Source organism: Felis catus, chromosome B4 (assembly GCF_018350175.1).
Source record: "Felis catus isolate Fca126 chromosome B4, F.catus_Fca126_mat1.0, whole genome shotgun sequence".
Lineage (NCBI taxonomy): Eukaryota > Metazoa > Chordata > Mammalia > Carnivora > Felidae > Felis > Felis catus.
Genome location: NC_058374.1, coordinates 81,388,603 through 81,397,383, shown reverse-complemented (window position 1 = coordinate 81,397,383; position 8,781 = coordinate 81,388,603).

Here is an 8,781-nt window from a genome sequence, read left to right as displayed (position 1 = left end):
TTTCTCAATACATGTATTGTTTGCTGAAGCTGCTATGTGAACCGGAATGCTAAATCACCGTTGTAAGTTATTTTTATTTTAGCTTTCTCCCATGTGATATGCACTGCATACATTAATAAACTGTTTTGTTTTCCTCTTGTCAATCTCTTTTTGTTTAAGAGCCCCAAATGAGAACCTGAGATGAGTAGAAGTAAAGTTTTGACTCCCCTACAGAAGAATCCAGGCTGAATTGTATATTTGTAAGCATGATTCTTGAAAGTTGTTAGTTTGTTAATCACAAAATAAATGCGGCTTAAATTAACTGTAGGTTTATTTCCTTTTCAAAAACTGATGTCTTGAGATAAACAATGAAGAAATCGTGTAGTAGTTTTACATTCATCAAGGACACTTGCTCTTTCTAACTTGTTAGTCTACACCCTTCAACAGGGAGATACCACTTTGTAGTTAATAACAAATATCACTCTGGTATTTTCCAGGTCTTTCTTACAAAGAGGTGAATCTAGGGTGGCCTTGTGAATCACACTGACTTATATAATGTAGTAGCGTTGATGTTGTGGGAATTTTTAACCTTTATGAGGATTTTCAAATACCCCTCTTGCTGTATTTGTGAACTCTGTGCCCATCATCATGTTAAGGACACTGGGCTAATATTCTAGATAATCATTAAATGATGAGCTTTTACATGTTTGTTGTGTTAAGCCACTAAGTTTTGATACATACCATTGTTGAGCTCCAGCCAAAGAGAGAAAATTTTAATTAAAAAAAAATTAAAGCCCTTATAAATTAAGGAGGAAGAAGAACAATGCACAAATTTCTTTTAAGGGTACTTATAATTTTCAAATGACACTGCTGCTCATATCCTTTTGGTGATATCATAACCATACAGCCTCATGAGAAAACTAGAGGATATTATTCAGCCTACTAATAGACTAAAAATGAAAAACCATGATAAAATTTATTGATAAGGAAAAAATTCAACCTGCATTATAGGTGCAAGCTATGAGAAAATTAGAATATAAAGGAAGCTTCACAACCTTACCAAAAGCATCTGCAATAAGACAACCATTAACATCATACCTTAGAGAATTTTCTGCTAACACCAGGGAAAAAACAAGGATATCTGGTTCACTACCGCTGTTCACCATTGAATTGAGTGTTCAAGAAAGTGTGATAAGTTAAGAAAGATATTAAAAAGGCACTCCAAATGGAAAAGAAGAGTAAAACTGCATTTATTAGCAGATGCCATGATTATCTGTGCATTAAATTCAATAGAATCTACAGAAAAACTACCAGAAATAATAAATGTCAAACCAACTTTACTTTCCAGGTATAAAGTTTACTGGTCATGATGCAGTATCCCTTTTATGTATTGTGGATTTGATTTTTCTAAAATTTTATTAAAGTTTTGTATATTTGTATCTGGTAACTGGGTGGCTCAGTCAGTTGAGCGTTCCACTCTTGGTTTCGACACAGGTCTCATGGTCTCACACTTGTGGGATTGAGCCCCACAACAGCTCCGCACGGACAGTCTGGAGCCTGCTTGGGATTCTCTCTCTCTCCCTCTTTCCCTACCCATCCCCCCACTCACTCTCTCTGTCTCTCAAAATAAGTAAATAAACTTAAGAAAAAAAGAACTTTTGCATATTTGTGTACATGAGAGATGGGTATTCTATCAAAGTAATGTTGGCCACATAATGATTTGGGATATATTATTTCTACTTTCATTTTCTGGAGGAGTTTGAGTAGAATTGTATTCTACTAAAAACATAAATTTTTATAAAATAAAAATATTAAATATTTAGTGATAAATCTGACAAATGTGCAAGCCCAGTTTACTAAAAACTAAAAAATTTGCAGAGAGAAATTACAGAAGAGAAATTACAGAGATATATGCCATATTAAATCATTGGAAGATTCAATAATATTAGAAGATTTGTTATTCCCTAATTGATCTATGAATTCAAATCAATTTGAATCAGTATCCCAACAAGGTTTTTGTAGAAATTGGTAAGTTTATCCTAAATTTTCACATAGAAATTCAAAGGACAGAGGATTTCCAAAACAACTTGAAAAAGAACAAAATTGGAGGCCTAATTCTAATACTAGCATTGTAATTCTAGACATTATAAATCAAAACAGCATGGAATTTATATCAAGACATCCTGATAGACCAAAGCAAGAGAGTCCAGAAATAGATCTACGCCTACATGGTTGTTGATTTTTCAGCAAGGATACAAAATCTTTTTTCAGTGGAAAAAAGATAATCTTTTCAACAAAGTGCTGAAACAATTGGATATCTATATGCAAAAAATTAATTTATACCTCTCACCACATACAAAAATTAATTCAAGGGGCGCCTGGGTGGCGCAGTCGGTTAAGCGTCCGACTTCAGCCAGGTCACGATCTCGCGGTCCGTGAGTTCGAGCCCCGCGTCAGGCTCTGGGTTGATGGCTCAGAGCCTGGAGCCTGTTTCCAGTTCTGTGTCTCCCTCTCTCTCTGCCCCTCCCCTGTTCATGCTCTGCCTCTCTCTGTCCCAAAAATAAATAAACGTTGAAAAAAAAAATTAATTCAAAATGCATCACAAAAATAAATGCAAAAACTAAAATATAAAATTCCTTGGAAACCTAGGAAAATGTTTATGACTTATAAAGCTTAAAAAGCGACCAAGTGGGAAGAAAGAGAACTGAATAAACACTGAAAATAAAGAGAGTTGCAAAGGTTAAGGAAAAAACAAACTGAAAACAAAAAGGAAGAAACAAAAATATTAATGTGTCAGATAGAATTCTGGGGAATATCATTAAGCACACACAAAAATAATACAAAATTACAATTTGAACACACTTGAATTTCAAGTGTGCAGAAACGGATTTGTGGTAATCCTTGTTTCATGCTCCACTGTCAACTTCAGACCATGCTGTTCCCTCTCATACCTGCATCCTCCCATCCCAAATCTCACTGCCTTAATCGTCCAGTTGCTAACATTTAAAATAGTTTGAGTAAATACACAGGTCTTTCTAACTACTTTTATTTCAGTTGCTTTTATTTTATTAAAAAGTGTCACATACAGAATTCCATATAATTTATGTAGACACACCTCACCAGGAGGTAAAGCTTCACTCCCCACTCTTTAAGAGGAAGCTGTACTTAGTGATTTGCTTCCAAAGAGAATCGTATGAAAAGAGAGAAAAAGTAACTACAGAGGAGATACTTGATAAGCACCACCTTAGCCAGACGATAAAAGTTAACATTGTCAGGGATGAAGTGATGTTGATAGTATGTACCCCATGTACCTTTGATAGGATGTGTTGAGAATGTCACTTCACCTGTATGATATTCCTTATAGATACCCACAATCCCAGTCTAGCCATAAGAAAAACATCAGACAAACTCCAGCTGAGAGGCATTCTACAAAATAACTGACCACTACTCCTCAAAACTATCAAGATTATCAAAAACAAGGGAGGTCTAAAAACTGTCACAGTTTAGAGTAGGTTATAGAGGCATGAGAATAAAATATAACATGGTATCCTGAGAGAGTTCCGGGAAATGGAAAAAAAAAAACTAATGAAATCTGAATAAAGTATAGACTTTAATTTTTTTAAACATCATATTCCATAAGTGATGTTTGGGGAATGACTTGCTCCTTAACATATTATTATTTAGATTCACTTTTGTTGTGGGTGTATCTGTCATTTCTTTGTTGCATAATATTCTGTTGTGTAAAAACACCAGTTTTCATTGATCAAAAATCCCATTGATGAGCATTTTATTTCTGGAATTTTTTATCTTGTTCATTATGCTGTTATGAGCATTCTTACACATATCTTCTCCACTTCATGTGCAAGATCTCCTCTTGGGTATCTATTCAAGAATAGAGTTTTGTGTCATAAGATACATAAATAATCCACTGTAGAAGATAATGACAAACTTCCCAAAATATCTGTATTGATTTACACTACCAAATGTGATGTAAAATATAACCTGTGGACCACTTGCAGATTGAATCTTATTTTTTCATTGTCATCCGCAACGGCTTATTTTGTACATTTTTATAATCACCACCATGAAATGTTAATACTACAATCATATGGTAATAACTGTGTGTATATATACAGAAATATGATTTTTATTCCATGTGTAAATAAAAAGGATATGATACAAAAGAATATTTTAAACTAAAAAGATAAGATTTTTATATCACAAGCCAGAAACAATTTTTGCTCCCTTAGAGAAAATATCCTTCTGTTTAGAATGTGTGCTGTGGAGCATGTACTCTCCAGCTTTGGCATGGTCAGACTTTTTCACTTCTTTCTAATTAAATGGGCATAAAATGGAATTTTATTATAATCTTGATTTACGTTTCCCTAATCACTATTGATATAAAACATTCCAATTAAATTTTGCAATATTGTTTGCTCTTCTGTAGAATGTGTACTAATATTTTATCCATTTCACCCTGGTTAATTGTGCCTTTCTTATACGTTTGTAGAGCTCAGTATATTATCTTTTTAATTTTTTTTTTATTTTGGGGAGAGCACAAGCAGGGGAGGGGCAGAGAGAGGGGGAACAGACGAACCAAAGTGAGCTCTGTTCTCACAGGCTGACAGGCTGATCACAGCATGCCCAATATGGGGCTCTAACTCACAAACCGTGAGATCATGACCTGAGCCCAAGTCCGATGCTCAATCGACTGAACCACTCAGGTGCCTCGAGCTCAGTATATAATCTTATTGGTTGTGAACATTTGTGTAGATGTGAACATGTACTATAAACATATTCTTTAAGCTTGCATTTTGTGATTTTACTTTTTATAAAGTGCCTTTGTTGGGCAAAACTACTCCTACATGTACTTATCTCTTCTTACATGATTGAAGCCCTTTGTAATCTTTAAAATCTTTTTCTCTATTTCATTTTTTTCCCTATGGATGAGAAATAATTTATGCTCCCAAGGCACAATTGATCAAAGCTACATTTATTCATTCCTGAGAAATTTATTTTTCCCTTGAATTCTTTCTTTGTGCTGAAACTTTCAGAAAAGTTTATTAGATTGGCTGATATGTTTACATTAAAATTATGAAGAAAACCTGTCTTCCACATGACAGCATGCTCATGCATTGTTTTCCTGATTCTGTTTAGTTGTTCACTGAGTTTCTTTAAGAGGATTATTTTGAACTCTTTGTCAGGCAAACTGTAGATCCCCATTTCTTTGGGGTCTGTTACAAGAGCTTTATTAATTCATTTGTCGACGTCATCGTGTTTACCTGATTCTATGTGATCCGTGTGGCTTTGGATTGGTATATATGTGTTTTAGGGAACAAACAGCCCTTCCAGGATTTATGGACTGGTTTCAGCAGGTAAAGTCCTCCTCCTGTTGGTTTCCTGAGCTAAAGGAATCACCTCCAGAATTGTAGTGGTGCTGGATTGGAGCCAGTTGAAGACTGTCCTTGGGTCTGTAGTGGAGTCTTTTGTTGGCATTCTTGTTACCAGGGGCTAGGGTGAGCACTGATGCTGTCTGGTCCCTGGGTGGATGGACTGCCTCCGGCAGCTTGTTCAGTAGGGTGGCACTGGGACAAGGATCTCTTTCAGGGTCCATAGTCAGGTCCTCATGTATCTCTTGCCAGGTGCACAGACAGGAGTGTCTCCTGCTGGGTCCCTGGACTCGCAGGACTGCTGGCAGACTGTGGCTGTAGGGAAATATATGGCCCTTTCAGGATCTTTAGTGGTGCAGACAGGAGTGTTTCCTGCCTAGTCTCTGTGTCAGCAGGACAATTTATGAACTGCTGCTGGGACAGGCCGGAACCCAGTTACAGGACGACTCAGAATCTACAATCTGATTGCGTTTGGTGGGCTTACTTTCAGGAACTCCCAGACTCTGGCTGAGAGGGACTGGAGCTGGTTTGCCAGCTACTTCCAGGTCCACAGACAAGACGGGAGGTCTATATGCCTATTCCCCAACCTATGGAGGGGCATGATTCCCTCTGAGTGCCCTGGCATTTGGTACTGGTCACAGGATCAAGCCAAAAGGGGATGTAGTTGAGTCCTCAGGGGTATGGAGCTGTTTCCAGAACCACAGCTGGGACCACGTCCACGAGTCAAACTGCTTGGATGTCGGCCTGTGATCTCAAAATGGTTGTCTTCAGTGGCGGACTATACCAGGGTTGCACAGTCTCCTACCTGGATCCCAAACCTCCCACAAAGGCACTTTGTCCACGGATGAATGCCAAATTATTGTTCAGGAGGGATATGAGAAGGGTACAGCTTATTCTGTCGTCTTGCTGACATCACTCTTCCCTCTTTGTATTTTTGAATGTTACTTTTCTACTGCCGATTTTAAGGAATTTTCTAATTTTCCACATTGAGGTCGTATATACCTTTTGCTAAATTGTATTAAATCCTTGGTAATATCTGATATACATAGAAATGGTGCGGCCTTTTAATTAAATATTTTAGTTGTTCACTACTCTTCTATAAACATGAAATTGATTTTCTATGTTAACTCACACATTTGTATAACACTTCTTCAGATTTTCTTTGTAAATAATCATGTAAGTGAACAGTTTAATCCTATGTTTAATCCCTTATACTTTTAAGCTTTTATTTATTATCATATTGCTCTGACTAGAAATAATAAAATGCTGAACTACATTGAGGATAATGGACATTTTTTATCCATATATGTCTAATATCTTTTCTTTTAGAATGTTCATTAGTTCATATAAATGTAATTTGACAGATTAATGATGTTTGGTTACTTTTATGATTTTACTGTTTTTAATATAAAATGGTGTAAAAATTTATCAAATATTCTTTCTTCATCTGTGAGATATTGTTTTTTATATTTCATCAACAATAAAACGTTATCATTCAAACAAATCAACTATTAATGGAATAAGAAACATCATCTAAAGAATTCTTAACATTAAAATTAAGCAGAAAAATTATTTATATAATAACAAAAACAAAAGCAAGATACATGGAAAAGTAAGTAAAAGTTTTTTCTTTATTTTTAATTTTTTTTAATTTTTTTTTAACATTTACTTATTTTTCGAGAGACAGAAAGAGAGCATGAGCAGGGGCGGTGCAGTGAGAGGGAGACACAGAATCAGAAGCAGGCTCCAGGCTCTGAGCTGTCAGCACAGAGCCCGATGCGGGGCTCAAACTCATGAACCGTGAGATTGTGACCTGGGCCAAAGTCGGTCGCCTAACCAACTGAGCCACCCAGGCGCCCCAGTAAGTAAAAGTTTTAAATATGTCATTAAAGTAAAAACAGAAAATAAACTAACCAAGCATTCAACATATGAACTCAGAAGCAAAAGTTTAATAAAACCAGATCATAAGTGAATGAATCAAAATAATTATGTATATTTGCAAATGTATATGCAGATATTATATGAATGAATCTAATGTGTGTATTTATGTATTAAATTCAGGAGTTTCAATTTTGAATGTAAGCAAAACAAAACTAGAACAATAAACCTATGTAACGGCTAGATACCACTAACTTTTTAAAACAATAACTAGTTTAAAAACATTGACCAGGAGTTCAAAAGTCTAAAGGCATGACGTCAAACCCTTGGCAAATTTCATTAAAGAACAAAAAAAAGGATAAAGTTCTAAGGATTAATAATAAAACTATAGATAATGAAACACACTGAAAGAAATTATTATAAGCCACGATTTTATGTCATTCTATGGCAATAATCTTTCAAATTTAGAGAAAAATAATGATTTTCAATCAATACACAATCTGTGAAGATGATCCCAGAATGTAAATAGACAGTAATGAGACCCATACACATGAGCAATACTGGAAAGATGATCAAATATTTGTTATTAAGACCCCCATGACAGGGCACCCAGGTGGCTCAGTTAGGTAAACATCTGACTCTTGATTTTGGCTCAGGTCATGATCTCATGGTTTGTGAGCTAGAGCCCCGCATTGGGATCTACACTTACAGTACGGAGCTTGCTTGGGATTCTCTCTCTCCCTCTCTCTCTGCCCCTTCCCCACACTCGCTGTCTCTCTCAAGTAAATAAACATTTAAAAAAAAAAAAAAAGAAGAAGAAGACCCCCATGACAAGATAGTTTTACATCAACCATATCACATTTACTTATTTATTTTTAGTTTTTGCTTCTTGGTGCAATCATTAATGTTTAGACAATGGAAAGATATTATTAAGAATATTATTGAAGTAATACTTTCTACCATTCTTTTGTATAATATAGACAGAGCCAATAATTTATAATACCATAGTATCTTGAAATCTCATTTGCAAAGATTGGACAGTAGCAAACTTGATTATGATTTGGAGAAAACAAAGCATTGAACATTCAATAATGTCTCTCCCACCTTTCTCCCTCTCCAGATATATAGATGGAGATGTAAATATTTACACATATTTATATATATTTGTAGATATATATTAATAAATTGAATGTGTGTATTAATTTAGGATACTGTATTTGTAAGTTATAATTTTGCATTTGCATCTAAGAAAAATAAAACATGAACAACAAATCTACATAATAACTAGACATCACACCATGAAATAATTATGTAGGAATATGAAAAATCTATATTGATTTTTAAATTCATTTCTAAAGAATCTATTGATATCATGCTGCTGGAGGATGTTGGGTGGGGTGATGGGCATTAAGGAGGGCATTTGTTGGGATGGGCACGGAATGTTATATGTAAGTGTTGAATCACTAAATTCTACTCCTGAAAAAAAAAAAAACACTTTGATACTCAAAACTTTTGGATGGCCTTAGTTGAAACT